General features: G+C 40.8%; 1 protein-coding gene and 1 long non-coding RNA gene across 14 annotated transcripts in view; one reads left to right on the top strand and one right to left on the bottom strand.

Annotated features, from left to right (window-relative positions):
• Positions 1-20505, bottom strand: part of CTNNA3 (catenin alpha 3) — a 541298-nt gene that overhangs the window by 450112 nt on the left and 70681 nt on the right. The gene's annotated exons all lie outside the window — the stretch shown is intronic.
• The window catches only part of LOC310706752, a 132668-nt gene continuing 128427 nt past the window's right edge, over positions 16265-20505 (top strand). The window contains exon 1 of the long non-coding RNA XR_014526147.1: positions 16265-16391. This is a non-coding gene — a long non-coding RNA (uncharacterized lncRNA). The remainder of the gene's footprint in view (positions 16392-20505) is intronic.

The raw sequence follows: 20505 nt of genomic DNA on the forward strand, positions 1-20505 counted from the left end.
TGGCTGTCTCCTCTGCTGTGGCTGCATGTGAGCAAGCTACGAAATGGCACATTTTAGTCAGCAGATCGACCACTACCATGACCGCTGTCTTTCCCCTTGACTTGGGCAGATATGTCATAAAATCAATGGACACCACCTCCCAGGGCTTTTCCGGTGTAGGTAAGGGTTCCAGTAGCCCCGTGGGAGCAGCCCTTTCCCCCTTTGCCCTCTGGCATCGGTCGCACCCTCGTACATATTCTCGTACGTCTTCCCTCACCTTTGGCCACCAGAACTGCCTGGTGACAAGTAGCATGGTCTTGTGCTGCCCAAAGTGCCCAGCTGTTGGGTTGTGATGGAGTTGTCTAAGTACCTTCCCCCTCAGAGTCTCCCCTGGTACATACAGCGCCCCCTTATAGTACAGTAGCCCTTCCTTTTCCTCAAACCCTCCATTGACTTCCTTTCCGTCCCTGAGTTCCCTGATTTTTGTCTGAGCAAATTCATCGTCTCTGGTGAGCCCTGCCAGTTCTCGTTTCCCAACCAATGCTCCCACACACACACACCGGTCCTCAGGGAACACGTGCCTGGTCTCTGGTGGCCCCTCTCCTTCCATGTACTCCGATTTCCGGGAGAGAGCATCTGCCCTTATGTTTTCCTCTCCCGGCACGTATCGGATCTCAATGAAAAATTTGGCGAACTCCTGGGACCATCTGATCTGTCTCTGGTTGAGTGCTTGCGCGGTCCACCAGTATTCCAAGTTCTTGTGGTCAGTTCGGACCTGGATCTTGTGCCGCGCCCCTATCAATAGATGTCTCCATTGCCGAAATGCCGCATAGATCACAAGCAGTTCTCGGTCATACACCATGTAGTTTTGCTCCAACTTGCTCAGCTTCCTAGAGAAAAAGACACACAGCCTCCAGTTCTGCTTGGCCCCGGGCTGCAAAAGGACCGCTCCAATTGCGCGGTCGGACACGTCCGTCTCCAGTCTCATGGGCTTCTCCGGATCCACGTGCAGGAGCTGCTCTTCCGAGGCGAACACCTTCTTCAGTTTTTCAAAGGATTGCTGCGCATCCTCTGTCCACGCGAACTTCTTTTTGCTACTAAGACAATCCATTATGGGCGCTGTCAAGTGAGCGAAGTTCTTTATGAACTTCCTGTAGAAGTTGCTGAAGCCTAGGAACCTCTGCACATCCTTTCTGTTTTCGTCATGATCCACCTCTCAAGTTATCAGCAATCATGCTAAGAATTATATTAAAGGAGATGGCTTTGCTGGCTGGATTGTTGGTATTTACTAGAACCCTTTAAAAAAAAAATACCAATATCTTACTTGTTCCTTGGTAAAAGAGGTAAATTAATCCGTCTTTTTAAATAAGCATCTAGCTAGGGAAAGTTTGTAGCCAGTGTGGCATATAATTGCCATTCTGCATCATATTATTGCTCCACAGATACATTATTCACCAGGAAGTATCATATGAGCTTAACCTAATGTGTGTTTCCAAATACACCATCAAAGGGGTGCTGAGATAGTAGATAGTGGAAAATGGATTTTATATCTATCCAAGAACCTGAATACCGTTGCACGCCACCACAGTCCTCAAGCGAGATTCGAGGGGTTCCAGGCACTTACCCATAGTTTGTGTTTCCTTTTGGAAATGAGGCACAGCAGAAACAGTGGTGTCTTTATGATATATGGTTTATTTACACATATATACAACCTGAGCCTACAATGGAGGGGTTCACAGACTCATAATACTACCCCACTCCCCCCAAAAAACAGACACCTATCCCCAGATGTACAACAAACACCTTTCCTGGAGAAAAATCACAGACAGGTTAGCAAACACATTAGGATACACATTTTCAAAAACAGATAATAAAACCCAATTATTCCACATAACAGTATTAACTTTTTAAAACTTTAAGATGATTTTGAGCTTCACTACCACAACATTTCATTCTCATTTTGTTCTACATGAGTTCTCAGCACCATTTAGAAATTCAGCTGGCCACTGAAGTTCCATGCTTCAGTTCGTGAAGTATTACACTTCTGAATTTTTCAATTTCTTATGCACACACCAGTTGCCACCCACAGGCATGTACATATCTACTTGTTCTGAAATCAGAGAAAAGAATGTATTATCTGTTGTAACTTCAGCTTTTTTCATATGCATTGTGCACCAATTTCAGTTGGTGTATGTGTTTTGACTTGTTCTCAGATACTTTTAGTTTAATATTTTTAAGAAATCCAATTAGTAGCCTCTTATGGGATTAGTGTCATTTGGATTTGTCCTTCACCAATACCTTCACCAGTTTGTGGATCCATTCTGCAATAAATTAGCTCAGACTCTTCAGGTATATAATCTTTCCTGGTCTTGGATGCAGTTTGATTCCAGTGAGCTGTTCTTAATACTTGGTCTAGATTCATGTGAAACTGTCAGGGTTGTAGAGACACACAACACATACAGAATAGATTTCACCCCACCCACCCCGATTATTTTATTTAAAATACTTAAATTCCACTATATAGTTACAAGAGGCTCTCAAATATTATTTCAAAATAGTCTCTCAATGAAATCAAACTCAAACGAATACAAGGAGTACAGATGGCATTATGTCCATATGATGCTAGGCTGAATCTAGCATTTATTTCGTCTTCCCTGATATTGTCCTTACACTATCACCTACTAGGCAGCAATTCCTATTGAGGTAATCTGAGACAAGGGAGTTGGGCCGAGCTCCTAGAACTCACTAAGCCCATTGTGGAAACAGTCTTCCATATTATATTTGCAGCAGGGGTGGGCAACCTTTTCCTATCAATCCTCTGGGAAATCTGTTAGTGGGTGCATGCAAGCAGCGGGTGAGCCAGAACCAATGATGGGCAGAGTCAGGGACAAAAGCACTCCAATTGCTCTGGAATAAATGTTCCCTTGCTTCAATTTTCACATATGTACCTCAGATTAGAAATCCAAATCATATGCTTGTCTGTTTAGAACTAAGCCCTACTGAGTTTTGTGGGGTTGCTCTCAAGTAAGTATACAGAGCATTGTTTAGTTCAGCAGACAATGTACCCACTATTCTGGAAAGCAAATGAAAGTATTTCCTTTTCTAACTTTAGCATGCTATATACATTTTCATACATAAATGACTCCCCCGCCCCGAGTCATACAACTAGGAGAAAGGGGGAAATAAAATAAAATGCTGACCCTTCCAGTTGTTCTAAAACTACATAGAAAGGAGAGGGGGCTTTTAAAAGCCAGGAAATAAAATAGAAAGGAACATAAATCTGATGAGATGGAAGAATGGGGTACTTTCAGATTGTGTCAGACACAGAAAATGAGTCAGGAGCCACAGGCTGTCCACTTGTTTATTAGCAATTGCCAATTTTAGAAACAGGTGTTTCTATTCTCCATTCTTCTTATCAAGTTTTATCTGCACTATATCTTCCTAAAAGCATAATCCTGTGTACTTCTCTATAAAATAAAGCAGCAAAATGGGCACCACGGCAAGGTTCAACACTGGCCAACTCCCGTCGTACAGGTTTGGAGCGATCCAAACCCAGCGGATCCATTCCATCAACATGGGGCTTGTGGAATGATGAACTGATCCTAGGACCCAATGCCATGCTAGCTCTTGCCCTGCCTGTTGCTGTCAATAAAGATTTGGCCTGATTTTATCCCATCACAGTTGTACAGTCTGGTTATTTTGCTGCTCTCATGGGTCACATAATGTGCCTGCCTAGGCAATGTGGAGTTTGTGCACAGGGGCATTCTGCACCCACTTCAGGATCTCTGCTAGTAAAGCTGGGCCAACACAGAATCAGGAATGACAGTGCATTCACAACCCCCCAACAGCAGAGAGAATGGAATTTATTCACATTATGAGAGAAATGATGGACGACATTGAGATGGTCGCTAAGCCTGCTCAGTGATGCCAGGGATCCCAGTTACTGAAAACCACACCTGTTTCTGTTTCCTACAGGGAACTACCCTGGGCTCTGTTTCTTGTTCATGCTAGTATAAGGGAATGTTTCTTTAAAAATACAGTTTGTTAAGCAATAGATTCAAATCACACTAATGAACACTAAAACTGATCTTCCAAAGTCAGCCTGGCATATGTTAAGATAATACATTAATGAAACCTGAACACGTTTTAAAGTGACATACAGTAAAACTAATGCAAAAGAATTTATTCAAACATGCTTATTAGGCTTCCAATTTTCCCTAACGTTGACAGGAGGCTTTTAAAACAAATATATATAAATCATAGCATTAAATGAAAAAAGCCTCAAATATTTAGTAAGGGGAAATCATAAAAAGATGGAGCCCCTCTTTAAATATGAACTTAATAATAAATGACAGTCAAAAATGTGTTTTGTGTAACCAGAGAATATTTACAGGCTGCAAGACCATGAAGAAGGAAAAAACTATCTTAAGCCCTTGAGTTCTGTACTGAATGTTAATGCATTTGTATATGATAGATTTAATATGAGAACCAAGAATAAATGACTTTCAACAGCTGCACTCTGGACCTATAAATCGCTCTTGGTACTGCAAAATCCATACAGAGGAAGAACACCTGTATACTTTATAGCATCAGCACTTGTCAAGAAAAGCAGCCAGTACAGGTCCTTTTTCAGCTTCAGATGGCACCTTCTTGGGGGGGGGGAGTGTTTGCAGAGAACATACCTGTATAATGATGAACAGCCTACTTGCATAAGTAAATAATTACATTTATTTAACTTTCACATTGCTACATACAGCATCCTCTTTAACCCTTAATAGATCTAAGTAAAATTCAAAGAGCATAAACACCATGGCAATTTTAATGCAATTTTAAAAGTGTGAAGCTAATTAGCATTTGCTTTATTATGCTTTGCCAGAGTTATGCTACAGTAAAGTAGGAAGACCTATGCAACTTCACACGGCACCAAAACCATGAGCTAACAGGTAAGACAGAGATTTGATGAGAGTTTCTTTCAACATATTTCCCCATCTATTATCCCAAAGACAGGCCTAAAAGACACAGCCTGCATTCATATATCAGTTTCCTCAATGTTTAAGAATTACAGCTCCTTTGAATATTAACACATCTACTCCTCCCATATTTGATTTATTCAAGCAGATATTTTACCAACCCAAAGCTTTTAAGATCTGTTTCACAGATTTGGACTAAATGAATGTGGTATTTACAGCATTTTCTAGGTACTAATTGTCTTATTATTTCTCAGCATTTAAACTATTGTTGTTTCAATTCCTGCCTAAAAGCAAAACAAACAGAAAGAGGACAATTTGCCTTAATTCCAATTCAAGCATTTGAAATCAAAACCAAAATTTTTCAAATGCTTCAAAATTCACTTTGGCATTGGGACAAGAGATCTTTAATTCTCTTTCTCCCAACACTGTTGTCCTAATGTGGACCAGGCCTCACACAACTGTTATGTGCATTAGGAGAAGCTCACATTCACTCCAATAGGAAATTCCATCTACAATGGAAATAAACAGACCCAGGACCCCTACCCACATCAGAGGAAAGGGTTAAAGCACTGCTAAAGGTCACATCATGGTCTGCACCTGCAATTTATTTTTCAAAAGGCATTCACTCAATTGCTAATTGTATGGTCTATACTAGTTTCTTACCAAGATTGAAGAACTCTGGACTGAACCACTGCAGCTGCCTACATGTAAGAAACTAGTGCAACCAGGATTTGATTTGCTTTTACCATGGGAAAATATTCAGAAATATGAAACACACACACACACACACACACACACACACACTGCTGTAGTCTGAGGCACAGTCCAGAATTCTACCTCCTTATTTGGCGATTGTATGAAGCAGCTCTGAAACTTAACATTCAAAGCTATGCACCAGGGTTTTAATTCTGAAAATTCAACTGGATCTTGGATTGCAAGGTTTAATTTTTGTGCATCTTGGTATTTCAAATTCCTTTAAGCTCAGATGTTGTTAAGTTGTGGGTGAACATATCAGGCGACACAGCGATTCTTCAAACAGCTCTTGTTTATTCACAGGCCAGAACAGAACTGAACTGAAGGGTTCAGCCAGCCTGCTTATATAGAGCTCCACTAGAACGCAACAGTAACCATTTTCTGTAACTATCCAATCACTGAACGTCACTTTTGATCCCTTATTTGCATATGTGGACCTGAACTATCTACAGTATCCCCCTGCTGGCCCAGGGTGAGAACTTTAGTACATAACAGATGTGTCATCTGTTCCTGTCTTTCCCAAGTTCTCTTCCACTTCTTTTGTAAACCAGAAAGCTAGAGAAAGATAATATTGTATGTGCAAAGTAGAGATGGGAATCCTTTTTTTCTTTTTTCTTTTTTTTAGTTTTAAGGACATCTGAAATGAGACTAATATTAAACACTTACTGAGAAAACCCTATTAAATTCAGTATATACTGCCGTAAGAAAAAGTCTTCAGCGGTCTACTTAAACAACTCTTTCTATAAATCTGTGCCATAGTTAGTGAAAGTACAGATACTTGACTGATTATTTATGGGGGCTTTGTTGGAAAATAAAATCACCCCTGGAAATCTGTCAGGGTCTAAGAGTCAAATGCCACATTATATTGCATTCAGATATAAGATTAGACCCCCAGTCTTGTCAGTGTTGCAAAGCACCCTCAGAAGGAAGGACTTTGCAGTAGTGAATTGGAGGGAGCAGTGCTTAATCCTTTCCCTGCCACTTTTACACAGGAACTTCCTTTCCACAAGTCACTCCCCTTCTCTGGACAAAGGGTTCCACTTCAAAAACCCATGTCTCAGGAGGTAAATAATTGGTCTGAAACACTGGCAAGAGAAAAGCACCAGAAGGCAAGAAATTTAATTGGAAAACTGGCTGGTGGGGGTGCTTTCTACATGATAGGGCAAATAACACATCTCAATAATAAATGCATAAAATAGGATAATTTAACGGAATGTAGGTTTTCCATATTTCAAAAAGTGAAAATCCAGACACAAAGGTTTTTGACCCCTGCTCCAAACTAATCAACAAATAACACAGGGAGATGGTACTTGTGCCCCTGGTTCTATAATTCACAATATTTAATTTTTAAAGACAAATAATGCTATGTTTTCTACTAACTTCAGTAAACTGACAACAAATCACAACACAGTATTACCAGCAAAAGCTCTAATGAAAGTACTTTAGCCAATGCAGATGCAAAAGAGATTTTTTTTGTTTGTTTGTTGGTGAATCTAGTTAAGCTATGGCTTGAGTGTTTCTAAAGAACCTCTTACTTCTTTTATTGAGTTGGAGAAGTTTCATTTAGGTATATGAGTGGCACCTAAGCCACAGAAAGAAAATAAACTAAATTATACAATCTTTAGTAAATGGATTTGGTGCTCAAGATAAAGATAACTAAAAACAGGTTTTTGAACCAAGAAGAAAAGTAGAACTGTTTTAAAATGCTATTAACTAATTTGCCAACCTGCATGATCCCCAAACAGTACTCTGCTTCAGTAATTGTTTGTAAAGTAAGATAGATTTGGAAAATAACCAAGAATTCCTTATCAGTGGCTTACCTCTTCCTTAATTTGATCTAAGAGGGTTATAGTGATTTTCCATGTGCATGTTGATTTAAAATAAAAAGTTTTGAACTCATCTTGAAGCAATTAAGTGTACAGTATATATGAACAAAAATATTTGTAAATACTGTACATTATCAGTTCTGAGTAAGAGAAAAAAGGAGAGTACTTTTGTTCAAAACCAGATATGATTGCTACATAGGCATGCATCTATCCATCTCTATCAACTGTAGTTGGTAGCAGACAATATTTATTTGCTAGAGCAGTCAAATTAAATGCCAAATCTGCTAAGAAACGAATCATTTTTTAAAAAAACTTCTATTAAGAGGAGTTCTGAATTTCTACAGAGCCTTGATGTTATTTCTTGAAGTTCAGATCACATCTGGACTTCTATGTGGTCTGTATATGACAGATTTTCAAAGTGCATATTTCAGGTTTATGTACAATTTAGATGCATTTGAGATGTTAAAAACACACACTAATGAAATTATTCTGATTAACAAATATATTTAAGATACAAGAATGGCTGCCATCTAAAGAGACAACATAAACCACTTGCTAATGTGCAGAAGAGTACAAGGCTCCTGGGCAAGAGCCCTTGTGAAATTTGGGTGTTCAATGTTTTTTAATTTTTTTAACTAAGCAAAATACTAATTGCATCCAATGCTTTGTGAATAATTCATCATTTAAAAAATAAAATATGTCTGAGAATCAATGAGAGCTACTGGCTCGCTTTATAATTATATAGTTTAATACTTGCAATAATTCAAAATTACTTCAAAAAGATCAAGAACCCTGCATTTATTTTCTACCTGTGGCAAAAGGTTCATTTGTTCCCATAATAGGAATGATAGAATGTTTTTTTATCCAGAGAATAAAATAATATCTGGACCACCAAGATTCTAAATCTTGCCACAGGACATAATAGTGAAATGTTTGGCTAGTAAAGGTAAAGGTACCCCTGCCCGTACGGGCCAGTCATGTCCGACTCTGGGGTTGCGTGCTCATCTCGCTTAAGAGGCCGGGAGCCAGCGCTGTCCGAAGACACTTCCGGGTCGCGCAGCACACAGGAACGCCGTTACCTTCCCGCTATAAAGCGGTACCTATTTATCTACTTGCACTTGGGGGTGCTTTCGAACTGCTAGGTGGGCAGGAGCTGGGACCGAATGACGGGAGCTCACCCCACCGTGGGGATTTGAACCGCCGACCATGCGATCGGCAAGTCCTAGGCACTGAGGTTTTACCCACAGCGCCACCTGCGTCCCGTTTGACTAGTAGTGTCATTTAAAAATGTAAAATCTCAAATTTTCCTGTTCTGGTTATTCCATATCTTGAGTCTCACATTGTGTCTGATCTACAACAGCGCTGTCCAGCTTCCCAGAGATTGCGATCTATTCCCACTATTAAAAATCTGGCAGTTGTTGAGCTTTTTTGGGGGGGGGGATGAACCAAAGTTGTTGAGTTTGGGGGGCGATCAGGGTCCCACGATCGACCAGGATCAATCAGGGACACCCCGTGATCGACCGGTAGATCGCAATTGACCTGTTGGACATCCCTGATCTACAACATCCAATTGCATCCGTTACAAATTCTAATTTTTACATCTCCATTTGTAAATCTAATGGTTTCTTACTGCAGAGGGATCACCATTGTGGAAAGTGCTGTTGTAGTCCAGTGCATCATGTAGTCACCCATTTATTTTGAATGGGGAATTGGAAATGCTTTTATTATCTCTCTTAGGCCAACATTATGGTCCTTTTTGATGTAGCACAACTCCTGTGCAAGGATCACCTCATTTTCTTAATTACAATCGCCTTACTCCTGTGGCTGTAATTTGTTTTAACTGTTTTTAATACTGAATTTTAAATTGTTGTAACCCACTCTGAGATCTGCAGGTGATAATAATAATGATGATAACGGATTAACTGTTTGTCCAAAACCAATTCCGTGTGAAAACAGCATAATTTACCATGCCACAGAGAAGGCTTGGAAATTACCAACACTGAAGCGTTTGGATTTGATATCCCGTAAGGAGTCTCAAAGTGACTAACAATCTCCTTTCCCTTCCTTCCCCACAACAAACACTCTGTGAGGTGAGTGAGGCTGAGAGACTTCAAAGAAGTGTGACTGGCCCAATGTCACCCAGCAGCTGCATGTGGAGGAGCAGAGATGTGAACCTGGTTCACCAGATTACAAGTCCATCGCTCTTAACCACTACACCACACTGGCTCTCTGATGATGCAGACCAACATAATATGGTATTTTCAGGCAAGTGCTTCCTCATGAAATAATCAGATGTTACAATCCCCGCACAAGGATGGTAAGAATCAGCCCTGTGCCTATCTAGTTAGCACATCTCCACAGGGTACAGCACATAGCGGTTGCTGATCGATTATTGAAAGTATATTGTGGTCTGAATGTATTCTATGGACTGCAGTGTTAACTAGAAATAGAACACTTTTAAGATATAAAATAAATTCAACCTCTGTTCTATAGCCCGTATCATTCACAGATAACCAAACACCACTGGTGACAAGGGAATGTAGGTGGTATATTTTTATTCAGGACGTGTAAATACCTTCTGAAGAATATATTAGGAGAGTTATAATTCCACCTGACACCAGTAATAAGATTACTCACTGCTGATGTAACTGAAGTCACAGTGCTCCTATGAACAAAATAATGTTCAAAGCAGCCCTCAGAACCTGTTCTTTTCTCTTCTTACACATTCCCTTCCTGTCAGAACAGAACAGAAACCCATTTCAGTGGATTAAAGTAGATGACAGGAAACATGCAGAGAAGTCTATCTTCCTGCTAGAAAGCCTTCTAGGACATGATCTGTTCTATCAAACAGCTGTCCTTGAGTGCAAAAGGAAACTTGTGGACATTCCTTGCATGGATGCTCTGGTTCTTCTTTTGTGGAAATTTAGAAATTTTCATTTTGAGAATTTGCCATGTATTTGATAAAAAACAGATGGGTTGGTGGGATTGAAGACCTTTTAAGATCTGTAGCTATAAAGTGAAAGAAAGCACTATAAAATTTATATATTATGATAAAGTGCACAATTTGACTTTAAAAACTGTGTCTGTCTTGCATAAATATTTATCTGACCTATTCTTATGACAGAGCGATGGTTTTTCAGTACTATTTCACTGTGAGCCTCAAGGAGAACAAATTACAAAAACCAATATACTCTCTTACAGAGAAAAAATCAGGTCACACTTTAAGCCACATCCCAACTTTTCACATATTGACAAGATGGAACATAAACAGAGAAGAGTGACCAAAGATGATAAAGGGTCTGGAAACCAAGACTTATGAGGAACAGTGGAGGGAACTGGGTGTGTTTAGCCTGGACAAGAAGAGACTGAGAGAAAATATGATAGCCATCTTCAAATATCTAAATGGCTGTCACATGGAGAATGGAGCAAGCTTGTTTTCTCCTGCTCTAGAGGGCAGGGCTTGAACTAATGGATTCAAGTTACAAGCAACTAAACATCAGGAAGAACTTTCTGACAGTAAGAACTGTTCGAAAATGGAATGATCTCCCTCAGAAGATGGTGGGCTCTTCTTCATTGGAGGTTTTTAAGCAAAGGTTGGATGACCACCTGTCATGTATGATCTAGTTGAGATTCTTGTATTGCAGGGGGTTGGACTAGATGACCCTCAGGATCCCTTCCAACTCTGTAATTCTATTATTAACTATCTGATTTTATTAATAAAACATGTTTTACTTTAAAGTGCAGTCTGCACTGTTTTGTATCACACTTTTTTGCACAGCTGCTGTTGGATGGGTGGAGGTTTATTATAATTGATAATTTATACTTAGATTACCAACTATACTTAGATTCTTATGGTGGTAGCAGAAAAACAGTGCTGAAAAAATAAGTAACTGGTGTATGAGATGAAGTGGAGTGGGAAAACAGTAATTACCTGACCCCTCCATGCAACCACTAAACCCCACCCACCACACCACATGATGATCCTTCACTCAACACTGGCAAGAATATGATAAATATGGCAAACTCAAGTTAATAATCTGGCTGCACTGTTCTGAACCACATAAAGTTTCACCCTACAAGTAGTAGTAGTAGTAGTAGTAGTGGTGGTGGTAGTGGTAGTAGTGAGGCATTTGGAGATTTACTTATTTATTCTCCCCAAATATGTTGGTCTCCATGGTATTTATGTCAATGAATATGCTACAAACAAATTACTAGTTTCATCCATTAGGAAATGAGGTAGAAGTCCTTTTTTCCAACTTGGTGTTCTAGAGAGGCAATTAAAATGCATCCAATATATCATTACCAAGCACATTATCTCAACTTCCTTCATAACATCTCAGTAGCTGCCCAGTGTAGAGGTCAAGCATAGTGAAGATGTCCTTGTAATAACTCCTACTAGGAATGTTTGTGTGTAAATGTAGCCTGATGAACCCTGTAAACTTATGCAAATGAAAGATTTTTGATGTTGAATGAGCTGTAGTTGGAGGTCAACAGATCAAATACAAACACAAAATGTATTTTTTAACTGAGCAGACATTTGCGTTTGGGATTATTTTGAAGTGATTTAAAACATTTGTCTTTGTATCTAAAATTGTGACACAATCTGGAAGAGATCAAATGTCACATTCTTCATCCCTGTTTCCATTTACCAGAAAAAACAGCTGACTGAAAGATGAAGTTGGAATAAGTGTTAACTGGTTCCACAGTGATCTCACCACCCTTAAAGCAATTGTTGCTTCATAGGAAAGGGGCCCAGATACCCTATGGATTCATTGACCACTGCAGTGAAGGAGCAGAAAGTATTTCCAAACTCCATAAATAGAATTGTCAAAGTTCACCAATCCACTTTCATCCTCAGGACTTGCAGCAGTGATGGGACACATGGCAGAAATGTGCCCTTTCTTACCAGCCTAGGAGGAAAAACTGGCAGTCACTAATGCTTGCTCTGAACGACATGAATTAATTCTGCTGACTATATGTAGTCTTCTGCACCTAAACCTACCCCCACAACCCAACTTTATATTTCAAAAACCACAGCCCTTTTCAGATATGAATCTGGGGTAAAATGAAGGCTGGATTACTGCAATGCTCACTGTGTGGAGCTGCCCTTGAGATAGGTTCGGAAGCTGCAGCTAGTGCAAAATGTGAGGCCTGACAAGGATACCTGAAAGATAATCTCACCCTTTTATATACTAAGCAATCACTGTGCTCTGGAGGTGACGGCCTCCTGCAGATACCATATTATCATGAGGTCCATTCCACACAATTTAGGAATTTGGCCTTTCATGTTATGGCAGCTACTCTTTGGAATTCACTCCCTCTGAATCTCAGACAGGCACCGTCTGTTGTCTTCTCAGTGCATACTGAAAATCTTCCTCTTTCAACAAACCTTTTTAAGTTGAGATTTTTCCCTGTCTCAAAGAATTGTTTTTTAAAAAATTGTTTCATTGTTTTATCGCTTCTTGTTTGTCACCCTGGGCTCCTTTGGGAGGAAGGACAGAACATAAATTTAATAGACAAGCATGTTTTGGGGTGAGGGAAAACAACACACCAACAGGCTCCTCTGCCACCCTCCCCTTGTTCACCCAAATGCGCATAGGGCATGCCACCTTGATGATGTTGACATTCCACACAAACTGGTTAATCTGAACTGGTTTATTAACATGGCTCTTAAGCAGGGCCACAGTGACTGAAAACTGCTGCCAGTTGTTTGAGCCAGGGAATGAGGAGGAAGAGAGAAGCCAGGAGGCTCAATCATATTTAAGGAGAGAATGGACCATTAACCCACTGGACATTAATGCAACATATGCCAGTAGCCATGTTCCTACAGTCCACTAAGCACAGGGGTCATTGTATAGTAGTTAACAGTATGAATATGAGGGGGGGCTATGTCCCCCAATCTATTAAGATGTTCAGAAGATTTAAATTAAAACATGTTCAGTGTTTTATAGAACACCAGAGGAATACCACCAAGGGTGGTAGTTATGGTTGATTGAGGAGAGCCATTTTCCTTGCCTCCACCTTTGTATCCACCTCTTTAATTTTACGACCCAGAAATTCTTTATCTGTATGCTTGATTCTCCTTGTGAGAGAGGCATAGCAAATTACAAAACATCACATTAATTTGTCCTAAGGGCAATGCAAGTTTTCATGGCCTTGTTATTCTCTTCCCGTACGCATATGACAAACACTGTTTACCTATAGCTGTTATTGGTTTCCTATCTCTGTGGTACATTTTAATTGTCCTGGGAATGTAATTGCCTAAAATATCACCTGATTCATGATACTTAAGGAATATTAATGACAAATGGTTTTTAATTTAATCACCATAACTACAACTATCTCATATTTCGCAGAGGTTTCTGTGCTAAGGCTCAGTTATATTCATTTCTGCAGAAGAAGATAAATAAGAAGAGTTATGCATCATGCATTCCTCATCTATTAATACCATAATACTACACATTTACATAGAGGTTAATGCCCACTGTGTTCAATGGGGCTTACTCCCAAATAAGTGCATTTAGGACTGCAGTCTTTCAGTGCAATCTTATGCATGTCTACTCAAAAGCAAATTAGTCTTACTCTCAGGTAAGTGGATATATGACTACAGACTAAAAGGGTTAGCCATAAAAAAATAGCACGAAAACATCCTGCCTGTAAACTTTTCTGGGTTTTTTGCAAGGCACACCAAGGACAAAGGTTCTAAAAATAGAAGAAAATATTTTCCTCAGATTCAAAGAAAGATTCATCTTCAGAAACCTTCAAAGTTGCTGCTGGAAGAAGAAAGAGAGAGACAGAAAACCTAGTTGCTCTGAAACAGAAAATTGCATATCATCCCATTTAGTCCTGGGATGGAAGAGGGGAGTAATTGGCTAAGCATCTGAGATTGCTCCACAGATACATGCCTGCACACACGCCCCCAATAGACCATGGGTTTGTTGAACTTCCAGGATAGACTACAGGTTGGGACAGACTTTTTATTTTCCCTTTTAGCCTGTTTTCTGCAAGTCTGGTATATCGGAAAACTTGAAACTTAAAAATAAAAACTGACCACAGAGAGAGAAAATTGACATTCATGCATGCAAGCCCACAATGGACCTTAGGTTTCCAGAAACCACGGAGGGTGACAAAGTACTAATGCAGAGGTTTTCAACCTTTTTGAGTCCACGGCTCCCTTAACCAACCACATTCTTTCTGCAGCACCCCTGTAGGGCTCATGAGCCCCATTATGTCACCCCTTGCCTGCAGAGCTGGCAGCCTCTCAACCTTTTTCAAACTCCCTCCCTTCTGGAGTGTTCCCTCAGCCTCCTCTCCCCTCTCCTTGGGAGTCCTCTGGCCACTACCCCTGGTCTCTGAGCTGCCCACCCTGCCCCAAGGAGAGATGCCTCCTCTCACTGCCCCACAGGGGCCTGGGAAGAGGATGCCCCCAGCCTTAGTGGTCCAACGGAGACAGCCAAAAGTGAATGTGAGGCCAGCACCGTAGGCACCAGGCACTCATCTCCCAGGCAGGCCTTGTATGCAACAAGCACAAGAAAGCCAGTGCAGCGTCTGCCTGCCCAGTCTCGCACTTGTCTGTCCATTTTCAACAGCATGGGCTGACAGACTGGCTGGCTGGGCTACAGAGAGTGGTTGCTCTTCCTGTTCAATTCCTGGTTGCAGTGGCTCAGCCTCTCCTACATTTATGCACACCTTTAAACATGCCCACACTGCACTGGACACCAGGACTCGACACCCATCCTCCCTTCCATCCTGAATAGATGAAAAGTTATTGCTCATATAGGTCCCTTTTCCCCATCAGTGGGACAGGTGTTGGGGGACATCCCCACACATTTTTCCCTGTCTTTTTCTGCTCTATTAGATGTGACAGCCACTTTGTGTTATGCCACACCCTCAAGGCAGCCATTTTATGACAGTTGGATATGCCACTTTCTCAGAATTCCAGATGTATCCACTAGCCTAAGAAGTTTGGCAACTATGTTCCTCTAAAATGAGTATGCCAGGAGGAAAAGCTTGAATTTTCATGCTGGCCTCCTTAATGAAAAGGAAACGGGAGCTTTCTGCCACCACTCTTATGGCAGGAACACTGCAGATCTGAAGGTTGCAGTAGAGGCCATTTTATATTGCTGGATACCAACAGTTGAGGAGGTTGACTGATGAGTGCACCTCTAAACCTGTATTTTGCAGAATTGGGCATTTGCAAAACTAGGCATTTCGTTCCTGCTTTGAATGAGGACAATTTTTTTTATCAAAGCAGGAACTAACCACCTACCCTATACCAGGCAACAGGGGCTCCTCTGCGGTATGGTCCAGCCACAGAATTGCTCATAGGAGGGTGGCATGTTATGTCACCATTGGCAGAAGAGAAACAAGGCAGTGGCACAACAGTTAAAGAAAAAGGCAACTACCTTGTTGATTGGTCACAAATGGGAGGAAAGGCATTAAACCATTAAGATATACTGTAACACATTATATGTGGGGCTACCTCTGAAGATGGTACAGAAACTTCAGTTGGTGCAGAATTAAGCAACCAAGTTGCTCACTGGGGCAAGATGGTTTGAGCATATAACACCATTCCTGACCTGACTGCACTGGCTGCCAATCAATTTCCAGGCCCAATTCAAAGTGCTGGTCTTTACCTTGTTGTTGTTTAGTCGTTTAGTCGTGTCCAACTCTTCGTGACCCCACAGATCAGAGCACGCCAGGCACTTCTGTCTTCCACTGCCTCCCGCAGTTTGGTCAAACTCATGCTGGCAGGTTCGAGAACACTGTCCAACCATCTCGTCCTCTGTCGTCCCCTTCTCCTTGTGCCCTCCATCTTTCCCAACATCAGGGTCTTTTCCAGGGAGTCTTCTCTTCTCATGAGGTGGCCAAAGTATTGGAGCATCAGCTTCACAATCTGTCCTTCCAATGAGCACTGAGGGCTGATTTCCTTAAGAATGGATAGGTTTGATCTTCTTGCAGTTCATGGGACTCTCAAGAGACTCCTCCAGCACCATAATTCAAAAGCATCAATTCTTCGGCGATCAGCCTTCTTTATGGTCCAGCTTTCACTTCCATACATCACTACTGGTCTTTACCTATAAAGCCTTAAATGGCTCAGGACTGCAATATCTCAAGGACCGCCCCCACCCATACAAACTGACCCAGATCCTGCAATCATCATCTGACGCCCTTCTCTGTGTGCTCCCTCCATGAGAGGTCTGGAAGGTAGCAACATGATAACAGGCCTTTTCTGTGATCGCTCCCCATTTGCAGTATGTTCTTCTGAGGGATACTTGCCTGGTGTCTTTGTTACATATCTTAAAGTGCCAGGCGAAAACATTCTTCTTCTTCCAGGCCTTTGGTTAATTAAGCAATCTATGGCCTTTTAAACTGGGAGGTATTATCTTAGTTTGTTACTATGTTATGTATTTTTGTGGTTTTTATATTGTAAACCACCCTGTGATCCTCAGATACAGGGCAATATAGAAATAAGATTGCTAAAGGAATTAAAGAGATTTTGGCAGAAGAATCTAATTTATTAAAAATGGATGAAATCCTTGTTCATTTGTGTGCAACCCTTTAGGCTACACCATAATAAAATGTTTTTAAATGTATGAAAATTAGCTGCTGTCATTTTCCATATTCAAGAAAACACAAGCTGTTACTCAGGAATTTAAATTGAGGTTTTCCGTAGTCTGACTATACCTCTGAAATTTGGACAGATATTCACAACCAACAATATATGTTGTTGTTTCAAACAATTGAGATTTCAAATAGTGTTAGAGGAAATATTTTCTTCTAGCATTGGCCTATTTCTTTTTCATATTCAGATCAAAGAGTACCGAAATATTGCTGCTCATCATTTTCTCTATTTTCAGCTTGTCCCTGAAGGTATTATCTGATGTAATGCTGAACTCACTGGCTTTTGGGATCAAAACATTCTCATAACCCAGGATCCCTAAAGGTTTCTGTGATCAGCCAAGCAAAATTCACAACAAATGTGGAAAATTGGAAAATGTGATTTATTGAAGCTGTAGTAGAGGTAGCTCCAGATGCATATTGCACTGTTCTTTTTTAAAAAGGAAGGAACCAGCAAAACAAAGACCTCATTCATTTAGTTTCAGAAAGAAGGTGAAAGTCTGTATGTATACTCGATGCTTTCTCCATTCTGCAGTCCACCTTGCCTTTATACCTCAAACTTTGGGGTTAGAGAGTTGCATACAACTAAGTTTTAAAGATTAAAGGTAAAGATTAAAGGGACCCCTGACCATTAGGTCCAGTCGTGACCGACTCTGGGGTTGTGGCACTCATCTCGCTTTATTGGCCGAGGGAGACAGCGTACAGCTTCTGGGTCATGTGGCCAGCATGACTAAACTGCTTCTGGCAAACCAGAGCAGCGCACTGAAACGCTGTTTACCTTCCCACCGGAGTGGTACCTATTTATCTACTTGCACTTTGACGTGCTTTCGAACTGCTAGGTTGGCAGGAGCAGGGACCGAGCAACAGGAGCTCACCCCGTCACAGGGATTCGAACTGCCGACCTCCTGATCGGCAAGTCCTCAGCTCTGTGGTTTAACCCACAGCACCACTTGCGTCCTGTTTTAGAGCCACTTAAATTAATAGACCTAAGTTAGTCACATCATACGTAAGAGCCTGCTGGATGAGGCCAATGACCTATCTAGTCCAACATCCTGTTCTCACAATGGCCAACCAGATACCTATGGGAAACCAACAAGCAGGATTTGAGCACAAGAGCACTCTCCCCTCCTGTGGTTTCCAGCAACTGGTATTCAGAAGAACTGCTGCCTCCAATTGTGGGGGCATAGAATAATTATCTTCCAATATTCATCTTCATTGGATGCTCATGAGTTATGATAAGGGGGGGACTCCATCCACTTTCTCCATGACATGCATGATTTTATAAACTTCTTTCATGGGATCTTTTGCTTGCATTTTCTCTAAACTAAAATGTCCCAAACATTATAACTTTTCTTCATAATGGAATCGCTACATCCCCTTGATCACGTTGGTCCCCCTTTTCTGAACTCCCTTTTCCAACTCAACAGTACCCTTTTTGAGGTGAGGTAACCAGAACTGTACACTGTTCCAAATGTATAACAGCATTGGCAGTTTTATTTTAAATTAGTTTCCTAATTCCTGCATCACAGGGAGTTGGACTAGATGGCCCTCGTTGCTCCTTCTGTTAGTACCTTCTATGATTCTATGATTCCTAGCGTGGTATCTGCCTTTGTCATGACTGCCAAACCCTGAGGTGACATCTTAATCAAGCTACCTACTAAGACCAGGAGGCCTCATTCTTGGTCCGTCACCACCAGTTCAGAACCCATGAGCTTTACACTCGTTTACATTGAATTGCATTTGCTGTTTTACTGCCCATTCATTCAGTCCTTTGGGGTCTCTTCACAATCTTTTTCTGTTCTAAGAACTCGGAATAATTTAGCACTCTCAGCAAACATGGCCATCTCACTCCTAACTCCATTTATGAACAAGTTAAAAAGCACAGGTCCCAATACCACTTTCTACTTCTCTCCATTCAGAGAAATGGCCATTTAGTCCTACTCTTTCCTTCCTGAAACTTAACCAATTCCTGATCCACAAGAGGACCTCTCCTCTTATTCCATGACTGCTAAACTTACTCATAAGCCTTTTGTGAGGTACTTTGTCAAAAGCTTTTTGAGAGTCAAAGTATACTTTTAACCCCCTCCCCGAAACATCACACTTGGTCTTGCACTGAATGTAGTACTGCCAGCCTAAGTTCAGCAAATAGAAGAAGAGCATATTTTCTACAGCATTTATATTCACTTACATGTAAGATTGGGTATGTATTTTAGTTGGCAAATGTATTTTATTGGCAAAACCTATTTGGTGTTTCACAACTTTCTGACTAGTTGCAAGACCTTAGCCAGACCTAGCAGAGTAAACACAGAATCCATGGAAGCAATTGGCGACTTGGCTGCAGACAGGATAGACAAAGCAGGAACCAGGAACTTGTACCTGAAGAAGTGTGCATGCACACGAAAGCTCATACCAAGAACTAACTTAGTTGGTCTTTAAGGTGCTACTGGAAGGAATTTTTTTACAGGAACTTGTAGTTAGGTGTTTATTATATACAGTGGACTATTTACAGGAACAGAACACGGATCTTTTGCTAGCTCTCTCTGACACGACTCACAACTCCTACACTGACACACAGAACTCTGAACCTCTGAACTCTGAACTAACACATTCCAGTTAGTAGGCCATTAATTATCACTCCTTTGAAAGAGCTTGACCAATCAGGGAGCTGTCTCCATGTCGCTGTTATTACCAGGCAGACTTACTCCTTCACATGACCTTCTGGCTGTCTGCCAAACCTTAATTGACTCTGTGTGAGTAGCTGCACGTACACAGTTTCCCAACAATATATATTGTATTATGCATTTTATTTTATACAGACGCAGGTTTCATAACATGTATATTGTAATTTCTGCTTGTTAAGAAATTGAACTGCATCCTCATTAATTCTTACAAGTCTGGCTGATGAAGAATTGATCAAGATTGGCTGATGAAGCATTGAACAAAACAGATTGGTTATCCGGAAACTCTGTTCCGACGATATTTGGTGACAGATTATGTATATATCGAACTTTTGAATTATTCTACCGTGACTGGTGAAGAAGATTTAGAGACTTTGGTCGCAATTTCTGATCATTTATATCAGTCTATAAGTAGTGTTTAGTGCCGTTGTTATTGGCCATTGTGTTGTGTTATTTTGTTCAACTTTAACAGTTATGCGGCAGGTAGTATTAAACAGAGTAAGCCTTTTTTAGATTTGAACTATAATTATGGTGAAAGCTTCACATGTTGATATACTATCTCTCAGGCATCTTATTAATTATGTGTGCTCCACTACTGACTGCAAAAGTATATGCAAATTTGTGTGTTCTTTTGCAAGTGCAGCAGAAAGCCCAATCCACATGCAGTATACTGGGCCC

Source organism: Podarcis liolepis (assembly GCF_965112155.1).
Source record: "Podarcis liolepis genome assembly, chromosome: 5".
Classification (NCBI taxonomy): domain Eukaryota; kingdom Metazoa; phylum Chordata; class Lepidosauria; order Squamata; family Lacertidae; genus Podarcis; species Podarcis liolepis.